The sequence below is a fragment of the Camellia sinensis genome, chromosome 12, assembly GCF_055761805.1.
Source record: "Camellia sinensis isolate YWXY chromosome 12, ASM5576180v1, whole genome shotgun sequence".
In the NCBI taxonomy this organism is placed as follows: domain Eukaryota; kingdom Viridiplantae; phylum Streptophyta; class Magnoliopsida; order Ericales; family Theaceae; genus Camellia; species Camellia sinensis.
This window is the reverse complement of record NC_138972.1, coordinates 85,108,970-85,122,435: the sequence shown is the minus strand read 5'-3', so window position 1 is coordinate 85,122,435 and position 13,466 is coordinate 85,108,970. Positions and strand designations below refer to the sequence as shown.

The following is a 13,466-nucleotide window of genomic DNA, read 5'->3' as shown; positions in this document are numbered from 1 at the left end:
CTTTTATACTAAAACATATGTTATACCTTTGTTTATTTATGTGTATAACCGCTAGTATCTACATTAGTTTCAATCACTTCAATTTTACTTAGAGAGATTGGTATAATTATGTTAAATTTATAAGAGTTATTGTAATTTTTTTTTATCAAAGGTGGTTATTGTAATTTGCCCTTAATAAATGAATAAGGTCCCGTATATATATCGGCCTGACATTGGGCCTGGATCTAAATTTGGTTAGACAGGCAACGGACCTTATCAGATTGTGGATCCCTTGAGAATTTGAATGTTACACGGGGGGAAAAAAAATTTAAACAAAAAAAAAAAAAAAAAACTCATTCAAATCCAACACTACTATTTCTACTTTAATTCTATTTATCCAATTTCAAAAAGACTAAAAGTTATTTATTTATTTATTACTAGATTGACTCAAAAACAATAATGAAAAGAGAAGATTATATCAAATAAACACATAAATAAAGGAAACTCTGTTTAGTTTAATTTTTTAAATCATTTTTTGTTTTTTTTCAAAAATAAAAATAATTTCTATGAAAAAAAATAATAATATTTTGGGAAAATTAGTCTAAGGTCCCTCTCCCACTTTTCGTAATAGAAGAAATCCACAAAATTATTTTTTGATGTCTAAGGTCCCTAAACATATATCAGAGAAATTTGACTCTTTGCCCACAATTCCTCTCTCTCTCTCTCTTCGACTTCGCGTTGTTGATTCTTCATCAGATATGGCCGAGCCCATCAACAATAACATTGCGTCTTCCTCTTCTGCTGCTATGCCTATGGAAATAGCCATCGATGGATCCGACTCCAACGAGTGATAGTCTGAAGTGAAGCACCAAGATGAGGTGGAGATGGTATCGGCATGAACCGATGGTAGCCAGAGCTATCGCGACGTTAATGGTAACCGAAGCTATGACCGCCAATGGTGTGCAAGGTGGCTTGGGCTTCGGTGATGACGACGGCCCCTAGAGTGGCAGCCATGGGCTATGAGCAAGCTGGGTTTTGCCCCTGTGGAGAGAGAGAAGGTGATAGATAGAGAGATCATGCATGTGTCTCACAAACAATGCTGTCTCTCCCACCCGAGAGAGAGAAAGAGGTCTGGGTTTGTGTCTATTCATCCGAACCTCGGTCGCTTGGTTTCTTGCTTCACCCAAACAGCAGCATCGTCCATGGTGGTTTTAAAGGATTTGCTTGCATGTGATGGATGGTCTCAGGCTAGAGAGAGAGAGGAGGCCACCTGAATTTTTGAAAACCAATTTTATTCATAACCCAACAAAGTGGAAGATTTGAAATCACAGCTTCAAATTCAAGATTCTAATAATAGTACCAATTTTCTCTAAGCTTGGGAAGTCCAGAATTTATCAATTTTCTCTGGTTTGAAAATTGGTCAAACTGAACCCAGAGAAATTTGAATTTTCTCTGTGATTGAATCATTTATACAATGCCTGTGCTGTAGAACGATTCTGTTGTATCCATGCATTTTGGTGCTGTTACTCTTCCTTTCACCAATATATATATGCATGCTCCTATATTGTATAGTCTCTCATTTAGTTATCCTTCCATCTAGTAACTTATTTTACCTATGATGTATTTGGTAGGCAGTGGATTTGAAGTTATGAGTTGGAATAATTTAAATTATTTGTGATCACTATACTAGGTTTTTTGAAACCTTTAACAGTATCATGAGAATGAAACTGTGTATAGTAAGCAAAATGTGAGTATTCTAAGAACACCACTTTCCCTGATCTCCCTTGATAAGCTTCAGATTTTCACCAATATGCAGAGTCATTGCCATCTTGGCCAAATATCAAATATTTGTGTTGTTTTGTTATGACTATACCCAGATCCAGATTGGATTTTCCTATAATTGATCTGCCCTGAATAGAGAGAGAAACTGGAAAAGGCCTATAATGGATTGGCCTATAATGGATTGTACATACACTCAGTTCTCACTGATAATCCTTGGAAAATATACAAATGTAGAAAAGTTTTCACCTCGTGCATGGTTTGGTTTCTCAAATTGTGAAAGAAAGAAAACATATGATCAATGTGCATATATATATATATATATATAGATTGTTATAACTAGCTATAAAAATGATAATTTTCTCTGGACTAATGGTATTTGAATTTCAATACTACTGCATATATATCACTGCGTCTTCATTTTCTTAATGCATGTGTTCGATTTTAATTCTAATTATTTATTTATTATTATTATTTTGTGTGTAATCCACCAATGCACCGCTCTAGAGTTTCTAAACATTCTTCTCGCCAACACTGGTTGCCTTTTTGTCAAGACGATAAGCAATGGCAGCGGCAATGGGTTCATTGATGATACGCATCACATTGAGACCAGCAATTACACTAGCATCCTTTGTTGCCTCACTACTATTGGTGTTAATAATGGATTTGTGAAGAAGACTTGACTGTTTTATTAATACAACTAGTATAAGCACTCCTATTGGTGTTCATGTATAGTGGAGAATTCACTGGATTTTCACATTCCATCAACACTGCTACAGCTTCAAGACAGGGAAACTCCCATGGCCATGGCCATTCACCTGAACTGAATTTTCTCTGGGTTGAAACCAGAAAAGTTCTCTGATTTTTTAACTGAATTTTCTCTGGGTTAAAACCAGAGAAATTCTCTGGTTTTTAAACTGAATTTTCTCTGGGTTGGTCTAGAGAAATTCTTTGGTTTTTAAACTGAATTTTCCCGATTCAAGAATTTCAGTATTATGGAGATCCAGGTAGATTTCGGCAAATCATCACAAATCTCATGGGTAATTCAATCAAGGTAAGTATGCATCAGCTTTTCAAATTTCAGTCCAACAACCCAGAGAAAATTCAGACCAACCAAACTAGAGAAATTCTCTGGACCAACCCAGAGAAAGTCCAAAGAAAATTCAGTTCAGACCAAAAAAAATTCAGTCTAAACCAAAGAATTTCTCTGGACCATGTAAACAAACCCATGGTGGTAACGCTGCATATTCAAACAGGTGAAGAAATTATGAAAATATTGAGGAATTTTCTCTGGACAAATTTTCTCTGGACCAATTTTCTTTGAATCAACTTGAGAGACCTTAGACATTATAAAAATATTGAGTGTCCTTTATGCTGTAAAGTCTTAATACTAGGGACCTGAAAAAAAATTCCCCTTTTATTTTTTGTGGGACAAAAATAATTTTAAAATTTTTTAAATATCTATTTGATGTTTCTATTCGTCAAACTAGTTTCTATTCACCAAAAATCTTAATCTACGTATTTTTATTCAACTAGATAGGATTGCACAAGTTGATTTAAACACGTGTTAATGAAAATAATATTAAAATGTGTAACTAATCTTTCACTAAACGAGTTATTTTTGTCAAATTCATAATATTATATAGATTTGACACTAACTCGACCTATTTATTTATCGTGTTATCGTTTCGTATCAGTCAAATTCATGTCGAAAAATACTCAATCTCAACCCGCTAACTTTATTTACAATTCATGTTTCTCAACCCTGTTCCCCACAAAAGTGCACCCCACCTTCGATGAGGAAGGTGCACATGTGCACATCAAAAATAAATAAAAATAGAAAAGAGCATATAACTAATGAAGATGAGATGTCTTCTTAGGAAGTTGACACTACAATTATGTACTTATCAATGAACAATCTCCATCTCCCTTATGAGATTTAGATGGTTGAAACCCTATTTTAAATTGATGGTTACAACAAAAACATGTTAAAAGGCTACACCCTAGACATTAGACAATGACAAAACTTAATTGCCCATTGAGATATTAGAATAAAATGAGCACATACATTTTCAAACTAGGCCCCAAGGCCATATACACCAACAATGTTGTCTTGGAATCAAAGAAAATACAACATAAAATATTTAACTTTAAGTTGGAGACCCACACCTTCTATTGTTATCAAGATATCAATTGAGGCTAGGTCAATTAGCTGTCCCAACTCTTTTAAGTGAAAATTTTAGGGGTCAACATTTTCTTCTGACAAGGTTTAATTTATTTTTATTTTTTTTTTAACAAGAATTATTGATCCATTGAAGAATTATTGAACTCGTAAGAATTAGTCAACCTTAGTTTCAGTATCCAATAGCTAAGATCTTTTCTCCTATGCCTCCCCGTCCCTCAAAATATATATATATATATATATATTTAAAATCATCTTTTTGTTTTTAATATTTTATCCTTAAGTATTGATCACATGGAAGAGAAATCACATTATAAGTTGTTAGGATTGGCACGATGGAGATGGAGTTATTATCTTCCCAACATTATCTCATTAAGCTCCTTGCTTGCTGCTACCCTACTAGCTAGATGACCAACCCTGAATTTAGTAAGCAATGCTATACCATACCTATTTTTATTAATGACAAAATTTATACACAAATGACTTTTTTTTTTTTTTAACTATTACAAGAAACAAAATTATAGATCACGTGTATTTATTAATTTGGACTTTACCATTTTTTTTTTAATGTACAACATTACTCTTATTTTAATTCATGACAAAGTTAGAAAATATTATCCTCCTTCATTTTTTTGTTTTTTAATTTCTTCCAAATATGAAACCAATATAAGCACCCAACTAGGACGGTGACATAAAATAGCACTACTAGAAAAATGACTTTTTGCGACTATTTTTTTGCGATTGCTTGTTTGGTCGCCGCAAAAAAAAAAAAAAAAAAAAAAAAAAGCTCTAATTTATATTTAACATTTATTTCTCCTATTTTCTTTTATTTATTTGCTACATTTCCTTAATTTTGCCCTAGCTTGGCTCGCTTAACCTCTCTCTCTCGCTCTCGCTCACTGGTATGAATCTCTCTATCCCTCTTGATCTTAATCGATTGATCTCTCTATCTCGATCTCTTAATCTCTCTCTTCCTCTCTCTCTCTCTCTCTCTCTCTCTCTCTCTCTCTCTCTCGCTCGCTCGCTCTCTTTGTATCTGCGTATACATTATCTACTTTCTCTCTATACAATTTGCACGATTCGTCGCAGAGAAACCCTACCTTTTCCATGGACAAGTTCTCTTGGAGCACTCAAATGCAGCAGAGTAAGCTCACCTCTCATGTGTTTGAACTCTTGCTATTTGATTGAATTGCTTTGATTTAATTCATTTCTTCTCTTATTTATTTGTATTTCAAATACCTGTGTACAGATTTTGAAGTGATTTGGTACGTATTATATGTGATTGAGTGGAAGTTTGTGATGATATGTTGGACTAATTTCTAGATTTGTTGGCTCTTTTTTTATATTTGTTGCTTCAATCTCTCTATTAATTTGTTTGCTTGCTCAGAAATTGAAGAGAAAAAATGGAAAATGTGATTTTGAATATTTATATTTGGTTGCTTCAATCTCTCTATACTTATCTAGCTTTCTCATATTCTATCTATGATTTTGGATCATTTATGATCTCTCTGTGCATCCTTAGGTTTGCAGACTTTGAGTTCAAGTTCTAAGTTTTGCGGTAAACATTCAATTGAAATTCAAGCTGAAACCCTAGCATCTTTTGCACACTCAGCAGGCCAAACTAGTGTTGCCACCATTTCTTCTGCAAGGTAAACTTTACTGCTAAAGTTCAATTTATGTTCATAATCGTGTATAGATGATGAAATATTAAATTCTAGGTTAGCTGTTTGGTGCTTTGGATAGATGATTGATAATAAGGGATTTATGCTACTTGAGACTTGATTTGTTAAAATTCATACAAAAAACTTTATAAGAATGATGTGGCAATGCTCGGAGAAGAAATTTAGATTTAGTACTATTGGAATTGATTGTATAATTCTACATAACTTTCAATGGATCTCTCTCTGCCCAATGGCAGTGCTTACTTCTGCTGTTTATCCCTAAAAACCATGTGCGTCTATTATGGTTGATCTTTTTTCCTGATACTTTGGCAACTGTACTGTAGTTGGAGCTTACATAGCATGGAATGATTGCTTGAAGTTTGAGTTTTGGATCTGATATGTACTCTTAACTTGCAGTGACAGAAGACTTCTCCTGCCCGTTCTGCTTGATAAAATGTGCAAGCTTTAAGGTAAACAGACGTTGATTTATATTCTTACTCCCCCCTGTTTTGTCACGACCCAAACCCGCCCCTATGGGTTTAGCACCGTAACCGGCCAGTAATCCGAGATTACGGAAGGCCTGCTTAATAGGAACACAGTAATACAGAGTACAGGGGCTGGAGGAAGCCAAAACAGTAATTAAAAGATGTCCAATGAGCTGCGACAGTCTGTATGCAAAAAGACTTTTCATATATATATATATACAATCAGTACCAAACAGTATGTACAATATATACAATCATTCAGGACAGGGACTTAATCCCTATTAGAACAGTACAGTACAACATCATTCAGTCTATACAGAACATAAACAAAGAGGGGGAAAACTAAAACACCCCAAGCAGCCTCAGCTTGAACAGTTCTGGAACCTCAAAGTGAAGCACAAAGGTTGGCTTGACGCCCCTAGCAACGGTCCGGTGCCTGAACACCTACATCTATATATGAGCAGTGAGCTAAAGCCCAGTGAATAACATATGCGTAAAGAGGTTAAGAATGAATGTCCTTTCAGTATTGAAAACAGTCATTTAAACAGTATATCAGTCATTCAGTCTGTGGCTCATAAATCATGCCACACAGTAATTCAGAAACTATAATAGTCATATGTGGTACACCCAATAGTAAAACAGTACATTAAGTCTTAACAGACCGAGCAATCAATGATGGCCATCAGTAATGGTTCCAAACGTGGGAACCGACAGAGATCTCTATAACAGTAGCAGTAACAGTTCAGTAACAATAAATTGCTATGGATGCCATGAGTACAATTCACAAATAGGACATCATTCATTCAGTAACAGTATCATTTCAGAAAACAATATAGTTCAATTGTTCAGAAGATAATCATTATTGAACATATCTTTACAACATTGTTACTCACAAAGTTCTGGGCTACAGATAAGCTAGTACGCGTCCTCAGATGTCAACCCTACACAGTTACAGAGTGAACACACACTAAGCTACACAGTTGGGAAAAATGATAACTTAATCCCTAATTTGTCTCGGTGTGGTTCTACATCAATACCCTCATTAAGATGCCTTAAACAAGGCCTAAGAATGCCTAGAATGGAATGAGGATGCAAAGATGCACTTTAAAAATATTTTCAGAATTTTCAAAAAATAGACGTCCCGCTCGAGCGTAGGTTTCCCCGCTCAAGCGTACATGCAAACAAAAGTCTCCGCTCGAGCGTAAACTTTCCCGCTCGAGCGTACTGCAAAAGTACTGGATGTGTGAAAATCACGCTCGATGGGCGTTCGACACCCGCTCGAGCGTGTGACACAAGTCCTCGCTCGAGCGTGCAAAATCCCGCTCGAGCGGACTGTAAACACAACAAAAGTGCTGGATACACGAATTTCCCGCTCGAGCGCCACTTACCCCGCTCGAGCTGGAGTCCAAAATCTGGAATTTTCAAATTTGAACCTCAAGCTCAAAATCAAGTTTTAATGCATCAAATTCGATCCCCTTGGGCCAATTTTCTGAAAAACACTTGTAAATTCATAGTTTAACATGATTCAAAGCTCAATTTGTAAAATCAAGGCCCAAAGGTAGTTCAATTGAACACAAATTCAAACAAATTCCATGAACATGATGTAAAACATAACATGTATGAATTAAATCAACTTCAAGCTTCCAAAACATGAACAAATGAGCCAATTATTTCTATAACAAGATGAATTCATGGACTATACTCAAGATATGGACATGTATGTGAGGAATTTCCATGAAAACAACTTTAAACGTCAAAATATATACATGCATGCATGATCTAGCTCTCAATTCAACATTGTAAACCAATTCTAGACTTAGCTGACTAAATTACCATGAGCCATGCAAGAATTAACTTAAATTCACAAACAAGAAGGTAAATGTTCTACCTTAGGTCTAGAATGCAAGATATACAAGCTCAAATTGCACAATTAGCCTTCAATTCTTCTAGTTTCCAAGCCAATTCTCAAATGAAGCTAAGTTTCTCCTCTCTCACTCCTTCTCTCGGTTTGGTCTCTCAAGGATGAACAAGAATGAGATGCAAGACTAAGCCTTCAACAATATTGGTAAAGTGGCCCACTAGATGGCATTTTAGTAAATAAAGTCAACTTATATAATTTAGCTTTATTAAATCTAATTTAATCATACAAAATCACATTTCAATTAAATATACCATAAAATCACATAAATCTTAATTAGCACAAAACATCAATCAATTTCAGATTTGGCCGCCGATAAGGCCTTCAATTTGCAGTTTAAAGCATAAAACATGAACATATAATTTAACAGTCAACAGATAGGATTGCATTCAAACCAGCACAATCAATCGATCAGTTTAGTAATTCAGTCAGTCAGTCAATTAACATGCTTAATCATGGATTAGCATTAATCAGTGGTGAGGGTTGTCACATGTTTGGATTGAACTGAACAAAGAATATCTAGATTTATGGGTTCATTCTAACAAATATATCAACTTCTGTACAGGGTCTACAATATCACTTGCCCTCATCCCATGATCTATTCAACTTTGAGTTTTGGGTTGGTAAACTTCAGTAATCTATGATAGCATTCAATCATTTAGTTCTTTCAAACCATAACTATTGACAGCATTGATATTCTCTAGGTCACTGAAGACTATCTGGCTGTAAACGTTTCTGTAAAAACAGATATATAGAGACCTGAGGTCAGATGCTATTTCTTTAATGAAAAATGTCTATTGGAGATTGGTTTAGTATTTAATCAATTGTGGACATCTACATAAATGTTTGAGTGCATACAACTATAGATGTGCATATATTTTATATATAAGGGGGCATGTTCTGGCCAGAGGTGCATACTTTTCTTGATGAGAAAAGGTTAGCAAGGTGCAAATCTGCAGTTGCATCATCTGTCGTACTTCCTGGTGAAGTCTCTCTTTGGGAAGTTTCAATTAATTTTTCAGTACATTAGCTTCCAGATATACAATCGAAGGATTTTAGATGTAGGTGGCTGGTCTAAATTCCTCTACATGGTCATCTTGCTGCTGACTTTGGTGATAAAAGCTTTTTCATCTTTTTTTTTTTTATAGCTTAACTGAATGCATGTCCACTACTCCACCTTTATTTGTTGACAGATGCATTGTGGCCAAAATCAGGAAAATGTTTTATTATGATGTGAGATTGAAAGGAATTTACTATGTTTATTGATTTTTTTTTCCCATTATGTTCTGCTCAGATTGTTGCAGATGGTGTTGATCCTAAGCAACAAACATTTTTCTTTTGGTAAGTCATCTATAAATATAAAATTTTGTTGTTCGACTATTGAATTGATAAATTGCTTCTGCGTATTTATTTATTTTTTAATTGCTTTTGTTAGTTTGAGTGCCAATGGCCTTAAATGAATGAACATAATTTGTATACAGTTCAAAGCCACTGAGACGCAGAAAACCAAAAAACTTAGTTCAAAATGCAAAGCATGTGCATCCACTCGTCTTGGATTCTGACTTTCTTGCAGCATTGAATGAGCTTTTGGACAAAATTGATGGTACATAAGTTTTTCTTATGGTTATATCTTTAATTTTATTGACTGGCAAGCCTTCTGAAGTTGTATTAGGAAACTGGTGTATGGATTCTTATGTATGTCTTATGTGAATCAATTGTTTCCAAATAATAATCTTTCATGGACTTGCCTTTGAGGCTGAAATGACAAATAAGCTGTTCATTTGCTGTAAATGTGGACACTGAGTAGTTGTGATGCATGATTTTCATTCATCTTTGCCAAGAGTTCTTAGGTGTATCCATTCAACTAGATTTTGATGCACTTCATAATCATGGTATAAAAATGGGGGTTCATCTGGTAAGAAATACCTATGATGCTTATATCATATCCTCAAAAGTTATGTTACATGGACTCTTTTAAATTTGGGAAGTATTGCATCGGACACTTGGAACTTGAGTAAAGGAATGAGATATGCATCCATTAAATATGCCTAAGTGGCCGAGTTTACTTGTAACAAGTTATAAGACTCCCATTATATTTACAAAATACCATATGTTAATTATGTTCATTTTTCAAATATTTTAGTTTATTCATTAGTCTAATTGGATTGGGTGACCATTTTCTTGTCTATTTATTTGTGCAAATTACGAATTGGCATCTATGTTTTTGTAATTTACTCCAAGCAAAAGAATTTAGAGAATGACCTCTTTTTTTATTTTAACAATTTCTTTTAAAATAGTTTTATTTGATTATTTCAAGTTAAACTAACAAATTAAAGTGCATTAAATTTTCAAGTCAAGTTTGATATATGTTTTTACAGGTTTTTTGAAGGAGTAGTTGATATGATCGAGTGGGCGATGTTGGGAGCCAAACCAAGATTATACTGCACTTTTTTCTTTCTTTTTTTTTGAAGACTTAAATCTTTTAGTACGATGTATTTTAAGAATGATTGATGGATATTTGTTTTGCATGTATGAAAATTTATATTTTGTTTGCACACACACACACAAACATATATATATGTATATATATATGTGAATATAGGTTAATATTTCTATTATAAATTTAATTAATTTGTTATTTTTGTTATTTTTCATTAAAAAAATTGTTAGATGCTTGCAATTGATTTTTTTTTTTGTTGTTGTTGTAGCAATCGTATATATGATTGTTATAATAAACAATTATTTGTGACAGTAAAAAAGAGTCACTAAAATTGTGTGTTTTTTTGCAATAGTAAAATAGCTGTCGTAAAAAGTAGTTTTGGCAGTCACAAATAACTTGCAACCGTTGCTTTGCCGTCGCAAAAAGGCTTTGCCACCCCCACATTTGCATCCCCCATTTGCGGTCACATGGGCCGTCGCAAAAGGTCTTTTGCGACTGTATTCTTATTATTTGCGACGGCTTGTGACGGCCGCAAAAAGTACTTTTTCTAGTAGTGTAGTGAAAAAAAAAATAGTGCAATTTTCACTTACAATTAACAAGTCATATATAGTTTAAATAAGTTAAAAAAAAATTGATTATTGAGAATTAGAAAAAAAAAATTCTTTTAACCTATATTTTCAATTGATTAACGTTTGGGTGTGAATTACCATGTAGTTTGGCCCACTATGGGCCCATTTTGACAATTTGAACAATCATTTAATAGGATCCTTTGAAAAGATCATCCATATCAAAAACAACTTGATTGAACATCATTAAACACTTGATTGGAATAAAATTGTGTAAAAAATAATTAATAGGCAATATGATTTTGAAAGTAACTTGTCTATGTTTTTTAGAAAAATATCATCTGACCAAGTTTCTACCAATGTTCGATTAAACTAATTTTTTTTATGAATGATCTTCTCTATGATACCTACAAACTAACTTATTTAGATTGTCAAAATAGACCTAAAATGAATTCATGGGTAGCTGAACGAAGGGCAATTTAGTCTTTTAACTTTAAAAGTTATATCAAACATAACTTTTTCCATGGCTTCTAAAAATCACTCCCAAGCACCAACCCCCTTTTTCCATGGCTTCTAAAAATCACTCCAAAACACCAAACCATCACCCCTTAAAAAAAAAAAAAAAAAAAAAAAAAAAAAAAAAAAAAACAGAGGGTTTAAAGGGATGGTGGGTTGGTCTAAATCATGATCATGTGGCAATTAAAAAAAAAGGGTAGTGGGAGAAGAAGGTAAGGTCATTTTAGAAAGCATAGGGTGAAGGAGTAAGACAATGACACATGAGAAAGGGTACGATGAATGCGGGCGATATAAACGACCAACGGTTCTGCCCCACAGGCCAAACATATAATCGATTAAAGTGTTTTTGTTGACACGCACAAAACACTACTACTACATTACAATTTACAACACAACACTGCAAAGCTAATACACACACATGCTTTAGTTTTGCGAGTGTGTGTGTTGTGTCCATCAAGCAGTAGTGAGTTGTATGATGATGAAAAGTCACCCGCATAATTCTCGAGGGGATTCTTTCTTCATTCTCCCACTTACCCCCCCCCCCCCCCCCCCTCTCTCTCTCTCTCTCTCTCTCTCCTTGCTGCCTTTTCTCTCACTATATGTATTATATTGGGAAAATTCCTAATTTGAAGTTCAAAAAAAATATAACAAATTTTATAATTTTGATATAATTATATTAATTTTTCTTTTAGTAATATTAGAAAAATCAAAATTAATGTAGATAGTATGAAGATATAAAAATACATCGGGTAAAATATATATTTTGGTGTAAAAAAGATGACTATATCATTTTTTTATTCATATGACTAACGAATTTCTGATAAGAGAGAATCAAGTATTTTATGAATTAAAACCATAATGTTGTGTTTGGTTCATAAATTTGGATAGGAATTTGAAAAATGAAAGAGAAAATGTGTGTGAAATATAAATAATAAATAATTATATTTCATTCATACTTCACTTACTTTTTTCATTTCCCTTCTCAAATTTCTATCTAAATCCATACTCCCTAACGTTGTGTTTGGTTAGGAGATTTGTGAAGAGATTTAGAAGAAAAAAAAAAAGGGAAAAGATGTGTGAAACTAGGTAAAATTTAGGTATATTTTATTCACATTTCACCTACTTTTTTTATTTTTCTTTCCAAATCCCTCCTCGAATCCCCCAATCAAACACAATATAAGAGATTCGAATGTAGTTATGTTAAACTTGTGAGATTTATTGTATTTTTTCAAAATCTCAGGAAGGCCAGTGTGATTTATCCTATTATATATGTACCTAAGAAGACATTATTAGTAGGTTGAGTTTCTCTTGGGTTTAAATCTAAATTTGATAGAACTTGAGAAACCCATAGGGCACACCACAGGTCTCGATTCGATAATTTAAACAATTCATTTTGTACATCCCTCAATGTATATCATTCATGAAAAAAAATAGGTTGATCCGATAATTGTAACTTTTTATTTTATAGTGTTTGTTCCCAAAAAAATGAACGACAAGTATATTTTTAAAAATGAATCATTTATTTTTCTGAAAACAAATATAATAAAATAAAAATATTACAATTATTAAATCGACTTAATTTTTTTTAATGAATAATATACTATGAAAATCTTACAAAATCAACAAAACCCTCCATTTGAATTACGAAAGGATGTGGGAGCAGGATTCCCACTTATTTGTGAACTGGTCTAACCCTTCATTTTGATTTGCGATGTGAGAAAAAAAATTAAAATTGTTTATCTAAATGGTAAAGTACACTTTGCTCCATTCGAGTTTCACTTATTTTTTATTTTGGCTCTTTAAGTTTGATTTTTTTTCACTTTGACCCTTTATGTTTACAATTCTTCCCACTCACTAACACATCAGTTCTATATGTGAAGCAAAAAATTCACTAAATATGCAAAAAAATAAAAAATAAAAAACAAAAAAAATTGGAATTT

The 13,466-nt window shown here is 33.3% G+C and overlaps 1 long non-coding RNA gene across 1 annotated transcript; it reads left to right on the top strand.

Moving 5' to 3' along the window:
- Positions 1–4,010: 4,010 nt before the first annotated feature.
- On the top strand, positions 4,011–10,644 carry LOC145804612 (uncharacterized). Its single transcript, XR_014346740.1, has 6 exons — positions 4,011–5,084; positions 5,463–5,589; positions 6,019–6,071; positions 9,299–9,345; positions 9,486–9,607; positions 10,383–10,644. It is a non-coding gene; the product is annotated as an uncharacterized LOC145804612 (long non-coding RNA).
- Positions 10,645–13,466: the final 2,822 nt, after the last annotated feature.